Source organism: Meleagris gallopavo, chromosome 2 (assembly GCF_000146605.3).
Source record: "Meleagris gallopavo isolate NT-WF06-2002-E0010 breed Aviagen turkey brand Nicholas breeding stock chromosome 2, Turkey_5.1, whole genome shotgun sequence".
NCBI classification, from domain to species: domain Eukaryota; kingdom Metazoa; phylum Chordata; class Aves; order Galliformes; family Phasianidae; genus Meleagris; species Meleagris gallopavo.
Genome location: NC_015012.2, coordinates 18,220,637 through 18,236,882, shown reverse-complemented (window position 1 = coordinate 18,236,882; position 16,246 = coordinate 18,220,637). Strand labels below are relative to the sequence as shown.

The 16,246-nt window shown below is 38.0% G+C and overlaps 1 long non-coding RNA gene and 1 other non-coding gene across 7 annotated transcripts in view; both read left to right on the top strand.

The window, feature by feature from the left end:
* Positions 1-1,955, top strand: part of LOC109365888 — a 14,574-nt gene extending 12,619 nt beyond the window's left edge. For 2 of the 6 annotated variants that reach the window (XR_002111714.2, XR_002111713.2), the window contains one exon: positions 1,339-1,952. This is a non-coding gene — a long non-coding RNA (uncharacterized LOC109365888). Of the gene's footprint in view, positions 1-1,338 lie in introns of all 6 variants that reach the window. The other 4 variants (XR_002111717.2, XR_002111715.2, XR_002111712.2 and 1 more) reach the window with 4 other exon arrangements.
* Positions 1,956-14,758: 12,803 nt separating this feature from the next.
* LOC116216393 lies at positions 14,759-14,818 on the top strand. The gene has a single exon (XR_004159074.1). It is a non-coding gene; the product is annotated as a U7 small nuclear RNA (small nuclear RNA).
* The last annotated feature ends 1,428 nt before the right edge of the window (positions 14,819-16,246 follow it).

Sequence of the window (16,246 nt, the reverse complement as noted above, 5' to 3'; positions counted from 1 at the left end):
AAAAAAAAAAACCAAAAAACAAAAAACACTTTATAAATTTGTAACCAGTCATCTGCACATCAATATTTCCATATCCATTCAAGTTTTAGAAGTTTGATGTACTTAAATTGTTGTTCCTCTTTGAAAGCTTACAGCTGCCTTTGATTTTGTGCAAGTCTGACAAGAAAGCAAATACCATTTCCCTTCCTTTTTTGCTGATGATGGTATTGCTTATTTGCATTTCTTTCTTAGATAGTTCCCTGGCAATCCCTTTGTGATCAAAGATGAAAAACATGAAAAAGTCACCTCAGAATTGCTGCAGATTTTTTCAGCCCTTAAAGAGAATTAAAACAACTTCACATCAGTGAAGCTGACTGTGATGCTGCCAAATAGAAATTATTATTATAAAGCCTTTAGCTGTTAGTATAACAAAATAGATCTTAGATTAATGTTACCCAAAACAGCCTTTAATGGGAAAAAAGCCACACCCTCCTATGTCTCTGAACTTAAGGGATGCAAAAAAACAATGATAAGAGAGACCACACAATTCTGTACAGAGCACAGTGTTCCAAAAGTTTCACAAATAAGGGCATGGAAGAGCAAATCCTGTTGGTAGTTCTCATAAGTAAAACATGACTTCATTTATTATTTTACCAAATGACATTCTCTGATTCAAGTAATTAATATGTATGTTGGAACACTCAGCTCAGGGCACCCCACTAAAGGCTTACATTTTTTACACATTAACTGTAAATTTCATTATGAATGAAGGGAAAATAAGATGTACAGATTTTTGAACATCATAAGTGGTCATGTGCCCCATGAAAACTGTGTATTTTGTATGCTTTTTATCCATTGTTAAAACATGTCCTTACAATGACCTTACAGCTATGCAATGTCTGACAACATCATAAAGAGGCCACTAAGTTGTAGATTAATTTGCTATCTGCTAGTAAATATTAATGTACTGTCATTAAAATGGGAGCAGAATGCCCACATCTGATCAGAGTCAGACCTTTGGAGACCATGTTAATGTTTTCAGTGAAACTGTGTGATAAGGAGCTGTCAGAAGCACAGGAACTCTTACATTTGTGCTATTCTGAACTTCTCTGCTGATGCTGAGTTAGCAGTTAATGTGAACATTAGCTAATGTACTACCTGTAGCTCTTATACTTTTCCCTCTTGCCTTTAACCTGCAACTGTCTGTAAACAAATTTGGGTAATGGAAATTCCCTCCAAGCTTCTTGGCATCATCCTCTTTTTTGCTTTTTTTCTCTCACATCTTTATACATTGTTTCTTTATACAGTTTGATCTGAGAAAACCTTTTTAATTAGACTGTTGTGATCTGATCACCACAGGGGCAAGGAAGGAATTTTTTCCTGGAGGGCAGCACTGCAGAATTAGCCCAGAGGGATTATGCTTCACTTGTTTTTACTTTCCACTCACAAATCTGATGTTGGATGCATAATGCAAGACTTCATGGACCAGTGGTCTGACCAGATAAGGCAAATCCTCTGTTCCTATTTACACTGCATATTGCTGGGATTTTACTTAAATCATTAAAACATATATTAAATTGAGTAGCGCATGAAGAATCTTGAATGCTTAGTGTTATTTATTTATTTTTTTATTTTTTAACTGAAACCCTTAATTAGTGCTCAAAAGGATTGCCAGAATAGTATGAGTCAGATCAGCTGGATAAAGGCAATGTAGCAATAAAGGAGAAGCCCCTCTTCAGAACTGAAGAACATGATGAAATAAAAGCCAATTTCCAGGCAGCTGTGAAGTGGACAGAAGAGCCTTTGTAATCTGTAGCCACCACCTCCTGCACAGGACAGCCTCAGAACATTTCTGAATCATCTTTGGGATTTATAGGAACCAAAGGCTGATAAAGAGGTCGGTTGATTTCCCCAGAGCCCTGTAGGAGACTTCTGCAATCTCTTGTCCGGGGAATTCTAAGATGAATCCTGGTGAAAGGACAAACCTTGCAGCTGCCTTTTCCATAGATTTAGTATTCGTAATAATAATGATAATAATGATAATGATGATAATAATAATAATAGTAATAATAATAAAAGACCACCGACGACAAAAACTAACATCCTTTTATTTAAAGCCAAAAGTTTATAAGTTGATTTACAGAAACATTCCATTGGAAGAAAGAAAGAATGAAAAAAGTCTGCTGATGAATAGGAGCTTGTAGTCTCAAAGTAAAGTCAGGCCAATAGCAATTTATTTGGAATATTTGAAATCCTCCCATGTGTATGAATTTTGTTAGGCATAGGCTTAAGTATGCTTACTTGCTGTCCTTCAAACAAATGTAGTCACACAGTTAAAATGGTTGAGAAATTCAGACCTAATCAGGAGACTGAGTGAAACAGAGCTGAAATCTGATTTCCAGTGAAAATCGCCTAAACAATACCTCTACTTAACTATGGCATCTGTGTGCCCAAACCCACTATAGACTTCTGTAAATCTCAAGACATTATATCCATGAGTGGGGAACTGTGTAAATCTGTGTGCTTGCAACTCTTAGCCCACAGAACTGGAGACTATTTCTCATCTACATAGAGTAGTATATGTTATCTAGAGCCTGGTCCTGCTACTATGCATCATATTTTTGTTTTATTTTTCAGTAGTCTCAAGCTTATAAGTGTTCTGCTAAATCATTGTCAGTAAGAATTTTGTAGAAGAGAAAAGAGGATAGTGTTTCAAAATAATATGAAAAATGGCTGTCATCCAGTTTTCACAAAATGCCATCACTCAAACCATTTTTTCACTACCAAGTATGTAAGAGACTGGATTAAACATACTCTCATTTAAAGTTTTGCCGTAGTATCGTCTCAGGCACAGGCAGAAAATTAAAGATGGGGAAGCCTATAATAGTAAATGGTTTGACTGAAGGAGGTGACTGCAACTGAACATCTTTGTAGACTTTACAAAAATGTGGGTGGCTCTCATAGACTAAATAAATTCCATCATATCGACCATTATGAGCTTTATAGAATGCATCTGTAAAGCTTTGTAATGACTATCCATGTATATTTGATGTCTATGTATGGTTCTTACAGAGGAAGTACTGTCGCTTTTAACAATGAGGGAAGAGATTTTTTTCCTGCAGTATAATAGTTAGAGGAGGCCTACAACTGTGCCCAGGAACTGAGGGATTGCTTAGAGGCTTCAGTTTCATTTAATATAGAAAGACTTCCACCCAACATGGACACTCTTATCTGGATGGGAGGGGATGCATAAATCTCACACGAGAAGGTATGCATACAATACCAGCACTGTGTAGCTATCAAAGTAGTGGGGGCCATGTCATCATTTGCAAATGATCAATCAGTGTGATGTTTCCTACTCTAGTTCTTATTAAAATACTATCAGGAAAAAAAATTTGAAGTGCAAGTCAGAAACACTGAGAAAAACTGCCTTATCAAATATAGAAATTGACCAAAAATAAATAACATCATTCACAAGGCCCCTTCATTTAACTATACCTGTGAGAATAACTTCCAGCCTCTTTCTCCTCCCTCCCCTCTCTTCACCTTTTCTCTGGCTGCAGTCCACATAGCAGAAACGTTATACAAGAAGGAACTCTTTGCAAAAACATAGAATGAAGGGTTGGTTGAGGGCATCAAAACAAGGATTATAGCAGAAACTCACACTCAAAGCAGGGAACAGTTATTTGGTGTCCTATAACATGGCAGGTTTACCTATGGCAAAAAAAGCTATCAAAAGCTATGGCTATTAAAATGCTATTTGTTGTAATCAGCTGTTTACCATTTGCTATTGCCTTTTAAGACTGAGTGCATAATTACTGTCAGAATCTCTGCTGGATCATTTAGAACCACTATTGCGTATTGCTGCACTTCAATAACTTTCAAAGGCTGGTAGCTTATTTTCTAGGATTATGCTTGTAGGGAAGAGGAAGAAACACAACTAGAACTGCTGTGTCCTTACCTGAGAGAATGCCTTCAGGAGCACTTCTACTCCAGGGATAACTTTCCTCACCTGTGCCCATATTGACATTCCCAGTGCAGGCAGCCCTTCAGTGTTTCCTAAATTGTACTCCATATTATGAAAAAGTTTAAAAATATACCTACCACTAAAACGTCCAGTAAGACTTAAGCATTCGTTTTGCATATGAAAAAGGAGCAGAAAGTGAAAGGAAAGGATGTCCTACATGCCACTTCCACAACTGATGAGCATCACTTCCTATTAACTAAACTCTGGGTGCAGAAACTCATCATTAATAACATTTTTCACTGGCTGCTATGAAGAAGCACATTAAAGAAAGAGAAAATGTAGGCTCAATGCTCTAAACACTATTTAGGAATTCTCCCGAGAGGAACAGAGAGAACCAGCCTGACTAACTGCTAGCAACTTTCTCATTAATTAAAATTGGACAAGCAGCTGGCAGCTGAAAGGGGGAGCTGTAGGTGGGGGAATCCTGTGGTTTACCACTGCATTCCTTACATTCGTAAAAGCTATGGAATATTTCACTGTAGGCCCGCCAGAAATGTCAATGGAAATGTGAATTAAAAGAAAGAGCTGTCTGAAGGTGACAGAGATATTGGATGTGGCCCAGGTAATCTACAGACTAAAATATATGAAAATTTAGTGATACATCTGAAGCGACTTCTGGAAAGAACTTTTATTCTGCTGAAAATTGATATGATTCAAGAGATGCTATAGTCTGCAAGATGGACCCATCTGGGCTAGAAACTCATTTCAGAGAAGAGGTAGAATAAATTTTTCCTGTGTCATCTCTCTGTGCCCAAGCACTGTGCCAAGGGTTTTGGGCAGAACTACTCAGCATCTCTATAGGAGCATCTCTATGGGTTGCAGCATGCGGTGGGGCAGCTTTTTCCTGCCCTCTCATGAAAAGATCATGACATTTTTCATGAAAACATTCCTGCTCTGAAAACCAGTATTTGTCATCAACCTTGTAATAGTGTTGTACTTGTTCCTGGAGATGCCACCTCAGAAAATGACTCACTCATTCCTGAAGGAGAGTACCTTTTATTTTTTCTGATCTGTTCCCAGTCTTTGCTTTAAACTGTGTGTATGCAGTTGAACAAAATGCACTGATTTCCTCTTGCAGCTTGGTCCTTCTGTTGGTACCCTTGGTCTTCTCTCCAAATTACCCCTAGTACAGTCATGAAAACACTTGGAAACAATGTTATTATTGCTTCACAACCTTGAGTTTTTTCTATATGGGGTGGAATACAATCTTACTTCTTAACCACTGTCTTCTGTTTCGGTTCTGAAGGAGCTTACAAATTATGTGAGGTATCAGTAGTGCCATGACTTGAAGGTCCACAACAGGAGTCATCTTGTGTGCAAAATTAAATGCAATTTCCTTGCACTTAGAACAGTGGAAAGTTGGCCAGTCATTATCATGTGGAAAACTGTTTAAATCCCCCTGGTCAGTCACCACAGACAGCTGGAAGATTTTACCCCGAAACAAAAAGTCATCTTGAAAACTGATTTCTTTGTTACTGTTATTCTGAGTGTGAACCAAAGACTTGGGAAAAAAATAAAAAAAAATTTAAAAAATCAAACAAAAAAGAAGGCTTTCTTAACTGTTCTGTCATCAGTTACTGTAATTTCTTCACCATTTCATCTTAGTAATGGTTCATTTCTGTTCAGTGGGTGGCATTTAGACAAAGTTTGTTGCTCAAGTATTTCCAAATTTCAGGAGAGAAGAACAAAAAGGGTGATTTTAGGAGGGAGGAAACCCTCTCTGATTCCTCTCATGAACATTGCTCCCTATTGCTTTCTCGCTTGTGTAATTGGAGACTACTGGAGATTTGACCAAAGCAACTTCTAATAGTCCTTTTAATCCCTGAAAAGTAAATATATGGGACTGCTAATGCTTCTTTGTTCTTTAATGAGGTTTTTTTCTCTTTCTCACTTAACAAAAGTAGCAGACATCAATTTATTTCTTCTAAGACAACAGACTACAATTCTCTTTTCCAGCTGAATCTATTCTCTCTTCTTGTCTGGTGTGGTACAAGTGCAGTAAAGAGTGCTATCTGCCTGTGTTGCATTGCTAGCCCAGTGGCTCCTTTTATCAGTGGCTCACTGAAATTACTGCTCTTGTGAGTACCCTTCCTGTGTACTTCTGTGTTGGAAGGTGATGTCATTAGATTGAAATATCTCTTGTTCTATACTAAAATTTGCACCTTTTTTGTAAGGGTTTGATTTTTTGGTAAGATTTTTTTTCCTATTTTATACTTAAAAAAAAAAAAAAAAAGTCATGGATTATCACAAGCTTCCCATGAGTTATTTTCTAAAAGTCAGATCCTTACCACTGATGCACTGAACAATGCCTACCTGGGAAAATCTTTCCTGCCATGTAATCAGACCCCACAGAGCTTGAATAAAACACACCAATTTCTGAGCTGGCTTAGTGTTTGCATATGCTCCTAAAGACTTTGTTGCACTGATTTGTAGCGATTTAACCTTTCCATGAAAATCAGGTGATAGTGTCTGTTTTCTTCAGCAGAGAAAGCATGAGAAAAAGTTCTATGCTTCTGAAACAAAGCCTTTGGTTTTTAAATAAAATGAACTTTTATAAAAGAAACACATACAATGAATAAAATACAGCTTTAGAATATATCCAATATAAATTTCTTGTTCTGCTGCTGCCAAGGTAATTCTTTTTCAGGGGGTCTCTTGAATATTCCCTTACTTTGCTTTTTCTTTCTCATTTATACCCACGTATGGTTGCCTCTGGCTGCAGAGGAAATTTCAAAGCATTTATCAAGCAGTCATTAATTTCTCTGTGAATTTAGGGATCTTTGTTTTGTGGCATCGCTGGTAGCTACCTGGCATAGGGAAGAATTTTAAAGATATACTCAGGCTATCTGATGGCACAGTTTTTTGATGAGTACAACAGGCCACAGCTTGCTAATTCACCAGCCTCCTTGCCAGTAGGCTGTGGAATGAGCTGCGCTCACAAATGAGCATGGTCTCATTCTGCAGGCTGTATACTACATACAATTTGTTCTTTCACTCGGGTTTTGGACATTCTTCAGAGACCATCTATAACAAAATATACTCTGCTAATTTTGGGGTTGTTGTAGTGATATTTCTTTTTGTATAATACCCTTCCTTTTTAGTGGAAGGATTTTTGAAGCAATCTAAATATTTCAGGTAAGTATGCAGTTGGAGATCTTCAAATCAGTTAATCACAGTTAAAGATTAATAAAAAGTGGTCCAAGGAAGGATTTTATTTCCATTAACCAATATTCTTAACAGATTCAAGTAACTAGTAAAAATCCAAACTTTTTATCGCATTTACACGCTCATTATATATGCTAATGCTACAGTTGTAACATGGTTCCAAGAAACTGTTTGAAATATCATACTCACTTCTAAAGCAAACTGGGGGACAATCCAGCTGATATTTCTTCATATACCTGTATTCCTGGAACTCATATTTTCCTTTAAACATTTATTACTGCTCTGTGTGTGGCATAAACAGATAAAAGCAGTCAAGTATTACACAATGAAACATTTTTGTGATAGACTATTTTTTCTGCCGAATTGAAGAGCAGCCAAAGACAGACTGACCAGGATTATTATTCATCCAAATTTCAGTGAATTTATACACTAAAATGGACGTCAGCTTTTTCTGTTTCCTGTAAAAAAGTGTGTATTTATGTTGAAATAATGGTACTGTGTTGGATTGCTTAGTGTAACAGTCTGTATTACTTTCCTCATTCTACAAAATGATATTTTGTTCCCTACCAGTGAATCCAATGGGAGATCCCAAAGGAGGGCAATGGATTCCTTGGATCTGAACAAGCTACTGTCAGCATTTCCAGGAAGGTGTTAGAACCAGAAAACCAGATGCTTCCACAGTAGGTCTTCTCCTCATCTTGCGAATTCTTGCTGTAGTAAATACTCAGGTTTTTCTGTCTCCCAGAAAGCTTCTTTAAGTTGTCATTTGTTTCATTTCCACTTGTATTACAACTTTTTTTTTTTTTTTTTTTTTTTTCATGGGGTAGAGGGGAGGAAGGAAGGAGAAGGAGCTTTCAAATTGTCACGTTTATGTATCTTCCTCTAAATCCACTCAAGACTACTGGTGGAATCAGATTAATGACTTGGCAGTCTGATTGCACTCTTTCCTTTACATTCTTGTATTAATTCTTTCCCCATTACTATATCAAAAATAAACTTATCTTTGTTTATAAAATCCTTACATTTTTTATCTTCCATTAGATATTCTTGCACACAGTCGTTTCCTCCCATCTTCCTTCCTTACATGCCCATAACGCTTGCTTTTACCCTCTTTTTTTAGGCTGCTCCAAGCACAAGTAGCATCCTCTCACTCCATTCATATCCTGAAATTGAGTACATTATCATCTTTGAGGTAAGGATGTCATGTTTCCAAAGTAATTCCTGCTCATTTGACATATGCAATTTCTATTTGTTTATTTGCTTGTTTGTCTCCTATTTGATCTTCCTCTTAATTTACCCTCATGTCAAAATTTAGAGGTTTTCTGAATCACATCCTAACAAACACCTTGAATATGAATGTTTCAGGTGGTATCCCTCTGGAACTGTGATGATTCTTTTAATCATCCCTCTTCTTACAAATATACATATGACAAGGGCATAGAGAGTTCCCCATGGCCAGTCTTGTTTGGGTATTCAGGCTTGATTCCTGACCCTGTGCTTTATGGAAACTGGATTATGCTCAGCCTTCAACAATAAACAAGATAAACAGACTAGAAACAAAATCAGCTACCAACAAGCACAACATGGCATTTATTGTAGTGAATATACTAGCAGTTACTGTTACTCTTCTGATGTCTACCTCTAGGAAACAGAATTTTCTAAGTTGCAGAGTAAAGACCAGAAAAAGATTGTGCAATTTCCACACTAAAAATACAACACAAGAAAACATAAAAAGTAGAGTTTATATATATATATATATATATAAAATAAATACTGAAATACAACTTCAAAATCAGTTTCATTTTAAAAGGAACAAAACTATAATTTGCATATTTATTTTTCTTTAAAAAATCCTCTTCCACCTCATATTTCATTATTAAAAATAATAGTGGTGTAAAAGGGACAGCATAGGCCCTGTGACTTTTCCAACATCCTCTATCTTTTTCCCATGGAGATAATAAAATTTGCGAAGTAAACAGACCAGATCTCCTAAAAGTTTCAGTGAATTCTAACAAGCACCTCAGTCTGAGCATCTGCAGTCATTGGATCATCTTTCGGTGTTGTGCGTTATCTTTGTGCTATTTTTTTTTTTCCTCTTGATCTCCTGGGAATCATCTGATAGTTGACTCTCTCTGAATTATGTTTACTCTGTGAGAATATTTACAGTTGGATAAGGAGGTGCAATATCTGATGGCCTAATTCTGCATGTCTGAATGCCTCCTAGTTCCCAGGAAATCTCAGTTCCATCTCTATTCAAAAGAAATCAATAGATTAATTATTTGCCAGAATTTCTTTAAATTTTGCATGAGAGTAAATATGAAGGAATAAGGAATATCTGGAATGCTGGCTTATTTTTTACTCTGTATATTTCTGTGGTCAAAGTTATGCAAGTGTTTTCTAAAATAGTGTAACATCTTCATAGTAGAACATGCATACCTTACAGTTTTATCATCAAATACAGAAACAGCCCTAAACATCACAGGCAGACAGACAGCTGAATGGGTGGTCTGAAACTCCTATCTTCCCTTCTCAGGGCAGAAGAGAAACTCAAGCATCAGTTCCTTGAAGAAGAGACTAATGTGTGGCTAGAAGATCAGATAATTGCAGTACAGTTTACACTGATAAGGTCATTAATCCTTGCTGTTCTTAGGTTCACATACTTAAAAACTTTTAATTTGAGTTATGAAGAAGTGGGTGGCCAGTTAATCTGTTATTTGGCTTTTCACAACTGATTTCATAATATGTTCTGGATACAAAGGCAACTTCTCTCGTGGCAGTGGATGGATTTTCCCTTACTTAGAATCACATTAAAATATCCACTAAAAAATCTACGCGTGCATAAAGAAACAAAATAACTTATTTGCTTGTATTATTTTGTTTCCCTCAGTATGTGTGAAATTTGTTGTATGGTAGTTGCTACTTTTAATCCTACTTTTTTTAATGCTACTTTTAATGCTACTTTTAATTAAAGTGTAGTGTAGTGCAGTGTTTCAGGGTGTTTGTATACACCTCTGTGCAGAAAGATTACAAAACAATTCATAGAATCATAGAATCATGGAATGGTTTGGTTTGGAAGGGACCTTTAAGACCATCTAGTTCCAACCCCCTGCTATAGGCAGGACCACTTCCCTCTAGGCCAGATTGCTCGCAACGCCATCCAACTTGGCCTTGAATGCCTCCAGGGAGAGGGTATCCACAGCCTCTGGGCAGTCTGTGCAATTGTCTCACCACCCTCACAGTAAAGAATTTCTTCCTAATATCTAGTCCAAGTCTACCCTTCTCCAGTTTTAAGCCATTTTTCCTCATCTTGTAACACCTATGTGCTGTTATAAAAAGTCCATCCCCAGCTTTTCTGTAGGTCCCCTTCAGGCACTGGAAGGCTGTTATAAAGTCCCTGTGGAGCATTCTCTTCTCCAGACTGAAAAGCCCCAGCTCTCTCAGCCTGTCCTCATAGGAGAGGTGCTCCAGCACTCTGATCATCTCTGTGGCCCTTCTCTGGACCTGCTCCAACAGTTTAGTGTCTGGACAGAGTACTCTAGGTGGGATCATCCTTCGGTTTACATTTTTCAAATTTATATCCTCTTTTTGTAAAATTGATTCTGTCTGAAATATGGAACATCTTAAAAACATCACAATTTTGCTTTCGGTCTCATGCCATGTGGAAGCTGATGTCCTGTTCCCTCTGTCTCTGAACATAATGTAACTGTTGACTTTTCAGGAGCCTATAAAAGTAAGACAAGTCTGCCAACAAGGAGTGTAACACAGCTAAAAACTTCTCTAAAGCCTGCATGTCCACATCTGCTTCCAAGTGCCTAACTAAGCAGCGACTGCCCTTGCTACTTAGGGGACCTGCTGTAGATTTAGGAAGGCAAATCATGTGGAATTTGATCTGGAGTGTACCCTGAAGTCAAATGGACAATAGTCACATTATGGAAAACTTTGGTGTTCTCTGCTGAACTTCACAGATCTGTCTTTTTTAATTGAATCATTTATGTAGGCAAACAGGAAAAAACTTTGCAAATTGAACATACTTGTGAAAAAAGGGGAAAATGTGTTTTGGCTAAACCCCAAACTCCATGATGTTTTCTTTTTTCCTTTCAGCGAATGGCCTTCAAATTTGGAAAAATAAAGTGGTACACAAATGGCACTTACTTTCATACAACAGAACTTCTAAAATTTGGAGGAATCAAGAAAATCAAAAGGTATAATAAGTTTTGCTTATTCCCATCTCTTTCCTTTGCTGTTACTGTGACTAAAACAATACCTTTGGTGATGGGCTGCAAATGGTGCAGGGGAATGTAGAAAAAGTATTTTAACTTGCCTTTGTTTTCACAAATCTCCTACCAGTGGTGTCTTTTGTAGACATTCTCTCCCTTCCTATCAAAGCCTAAACTTCTGGTCTAAGTTACATCACAACGACCCTTTTCAAGTACTCAAATAAACATGCAACTTTATTTGCAGTTCCTGAGGCAACCACTATAAATGGAAGTAACACAGAGAACTGCTGTCAGTTTACTGTTATGTCACTATGGTGTTCATATATAAAAGCAAACTACTGTTTTCTCTGGAGCTGTAATAAATACATTTTGAGACACTCAGTTGCTAAGGGAACTGATTGCTTTCAGGACAGAATTTGCAAGCAGGCTTTGAGGAAGAGGCCCAAGAGGCCCTTAGTGTGCCACTGTGGTTTCCAGCAGTTGCAGTAACTGCTAGGACATCGAAAAGGTCTGAGTCCATTACCAAAACTGACCTCTGGCCTGTCTGCTGTGTCCTTGAATATACATACTATTGGGCAAACTGTAAAGATCGTGAGAAAAATCTGATGGTGCTGCACAGGAATTGTTAGGTCTCCACCTGAATCAGTGATTGAGATCAGGTGAAGAGACATAGCCAGCCCTGGGAGCACAAGTGCAAGCAATTCAGCTGTGAGACTGGAAGGAGTGGATTCTGGGTCCACTCCTCCCTAACCTTCTTTAAGAGCTGGTTGCCAAGAAGGAAGCATCTCTACTTAAAGATTGCTTTCCTCTGGAACTTTTTAGTAAGCCCTCATCTCTAGAACAGGGTAAGCTATTATTTTCGTATTACTGCCTTGTGTTTAATGCTTTTTGTGGGTTACTCTAAAGCTAGTTGGAGGTAATTTCACACTTCACCTGATACAGTACCAGGTAAGAATTTGCTAGTAGGAATTCCTGTAGTGCTTTCCTAACTCATCTCTTTTTTGTTGGTGTGTTTTTGTTTGTTTTTTGTTTTTTTTTTTTTAATAGAAAACATCCAGATGTTTTCATAAAGATATTTCAAAATGAAAAATGGTTAGCAAAATATTGTATTTGATTCCATTACTATACCATTAGCAGAGTGCAAGTGTTTTTCTTGGTGTTATCTGTAACAGAGGACCCTGTTTGTGTTCTACCTTTTCATAGTCAGAGTGTTGGAATTTCCCTTCTCATTCCTTTTTTCCTTGGTATGATCTCTCAAAATACACAAATTGCTCTTATACTTTTCCCAGAAAAATACCAGATATGTCCATCTTTCTGTTCAGAAATTCTTAATGTTTCTAGTAGGCTTAAAAGGGCAGATCAGAAAGTACGTGCCTACCTCACATCAAATTGTATTTGACAGAATACAATTACCATCAAGATATTAATAATCTTTTCAAGAAGTTAAAGCTATCAACTCCTCAATACTTTTCTTATCTCTTATGTTAGAGTACATGGAGAAGGGGACCCAGGTGAACCTTGTGAGGTTCAACAGATAGAAATGTAAGACCTTGTAGTTGGGTTATGGGGACCTCCATTATCAGTACAAGCTGGGGGATGTAAGGATGGAGCACTGATTTGTAGTGGAGGGTGCTGATGGATGGCAAGCTGGACATAAGCCAGCAATGTGCCCTTACAGTCTGGAAAGCCAACTATACCCTGGGCTGCATCAGAAGAAGCATGGCCAGTGCTGTAGTACTGTGTGAAAGAGAAAATAGAAAATTCAGATATAATGATAATATTTTAGAGGTTGTCTACACCTAAGACAGAAACAACCAGATAAATTAAGATTCCAAAATAAAGTTAGTGGTATCCCATAATTTCTTCCCTTTTCTGTCTCTGTTTCTAATTGGCTATCGCTACTTTCTTAGGCTAGAATTCTGGCAGCCAGGTTAGATCTGCCCATGTCTTCCCTTCCTTCTCTCACCTGCTTTCACAGTGTTTCTATGAAGATGCTCAACTCAATCCTGTTATCTGTCTGGGAAGTGAAAAAACAATAGCCTGTTTTTTCCATTTGTGCTCTGGATAGTCAAGACCTGGCTAAAAGTGAAAAGTCATCCATTACCATAGATTTTATTATTATAGAGTAGCAAAAAGTACTGCAATGTAAACCAAACTCACCTGAAGCTGTGGGTGATGGAACACTTTTAAGCTGTCGTTTGACATCTGTAGTTGCAAATCTGTGTTTCTGCTGATTCTCTACACGTCAGTAAGAAATTTCTCTTTCTCTTGAGTGCTAAAGAGCACTTTGCATGGCAGTCGGTCGTACAACACCTCACTGCAACTTCAGTTGCCAAACGAATGACACCACACACAGCTTGCTTTCTGGTCTGTTTGGGAAACACAAGCCTGTATTTAGCCTTTCACATCACCTCAATTAGGCTTTCAAATCACCTCTGGCCAGCAGAAGGAAGGACACATGCACACCTTGGTACTGTCAGCAGGGCCATACTGACTCACCTGTCAGAGGAACATAACTCTACTGTGTTTGCTCAGCCGGCCAGCCTTGAGGGGAGCATGTTCGAGTGTCCTGTGCCTTTGCCAGCTGCAGTGGAATTAGTTCTGTTGTTCCCATCTACATGGAGCAAAGTGCTCTGCAAACTTTTAGCAAGAGTCATTTGCTAGTGACTGAATCAGCAGAAGAAAAACTAGTGCTTATTTACCACCACAGAGCAATCTCACCTCACGCACAGGACAAGACACGTGGAGGTAAAATTACATTCAAGTGTAAAAGCAGGAGATGCCTAGGTCCTGTGGATGAAAACTGCATGAGGCTGTTCTACGGCTGAGCACAGTTTCAAGGGGCAGTGGCTATGATGAATGTAATTAGCAAATGGAAAATAAAAGGGTAATCTGTGTTCAGCACAACTGTGGTTAATCCCCACAGTTGCACTGTTGTGAATATCAAGATTGTGACTTACGGATGTGCAGAGTTCTTTTAAAAATATGTGATGATGCAAGGTAGATTTTCAAGGGTAATCAGACATCTAAAATACTATGGCTTCTCAACAGCTTCTGGGACAGATTTGGGAGAGGAAGCTGAGGTGAATGAGGATCCATCTTAACATCAGAAATGGAGATTCCTGTGTTTTGGGGGTTTTTTTCCCCATGTTTCTCTTCAAAATTGAATTTGTCAGTGAAAAAAGAAATCAATAGCCAACCATAGAAACATTGATCTTAACTTCTTTTGTTCCAGCTTTATATTTTTTTAGCCTAAAAGGAAAAACAAAATTGAGAATAAAAATTGAAATGGAAAATTAAAATGGAAAAAAACCACCAATGAAAATATTCTTAAAGTGAGAGAAAATATTTAATGGTATTTTTCTATTAAAAGTGATTTCAGCTCCTTTGGTATTTGTCCAGCAGGTTTCCCACTCCGTGGGAAGCCCTGAAAAAATTTACAAAGGCAGGCTGAGGGAGCTGGGCTTGTTCAGCCTGGAGAAAAGGGTGCAGGAACTGCAGCCTTTCAGTACCTAAAGGGAGCCTACAAACAGGAGGGGAATCAACTCTTTGAAAGGGCTGATAACTGCAGGATAAGGGGAAATGGTTTTAAGTTGAGGGAGGGAAGATTTAGGTTGGATGTCAGGGGGAAGTTCTTTACAGAGAGAGTGGTGAGGTGCTGGAACAGGCTGCCCAGAGAGGCTATGGATGCCCCGTCCCTGGAGGTGTTCAAGGCCAGATTGGATGGGGGCCCTGGGCAGCCTGTTCTAGTATTAAATGGGAAGACTGATGGCCCTACGTGTGGCAGGGGAGTTGGAGATTCATGATCCTTGAGATCCCTTCCAACCCTGGCCATTCTGTGATATTACATTCCTTTTGATTGAAAAAAATATCCCTCTTGAGGTTTTTCTAGCAGGAAACCAAGAACAATTTTGTGAAAATATAAGCATGTAGGAAAGATGGTAGTTTAAGGCAGCAATATGATGATCATAGAATGGATCATTCTATGGAGTTGGAAGAGTCTTTAAAAATCATCTAGTTCCAGCCCCTGTCAGAGACTGGGTTGCCACCCACCTGATCAGGCTGCCCATGGCTTGTGCAGTATGTGAGAGAATCTAATAGAGGTAGAAGCGTTTTCTTTTGGCACAATATATATCAGGAATAGTCTTAGGAAAGCTAAGAGGACGTTTAAAAATAATTTCAAAAACAACTAAGTAATTTTGGTAAATGAGCAGTAAGATTATTTAGCAATAAAATTCTTTTAGCACAGAAAGTTATATAGCAGTAACCCAGTGCGTGATCATCCAGAAATCAATTTTATTCAGTGAAGCCCGTTATACTTTCTCACAATATCCATATCCAGTAAATGTGGCAAAATAAAGCCTTATGTTAGGCAGGCATATGGGAGAAGAGGTAGGAGCTAAGAAGAGCTACCAGAAGAAAGGGGAAGCACAAAGAAAAAAAAATTCAAGGTGTAAGAAAGTGTACTAAGAATGAGATTAGTCTGTCTGGAAGAATGCAGGGCAGAACATGCATTTGGGAAATAAAAGATATAGGTAGGTGTGAGCTGATGAATACAGCCTCCTGAAGATAAAGTGAGGGTGACTGAATGTTGTGATGTCATAGTAAGCCAATGGAAATAGCTTGTCTGAGAGGAGGAATTCTATTAAAAGAGCAAGATAAAACAAAGTTGAAATGTTTAGAGTATTACTTATAACTCAGAAATGCATCAGTTCACATATTCCAAGATAAAACGTGGTATGTGTTAGAGTAAAAAAAAAACAAAAAACAAAAAACAAACCAACAAACAAAAAAACCACCTGCTTCTGCAAAGATGTAGGGAAGAATTGTCTTGTTTAACACAGACTGATGCTTTCAG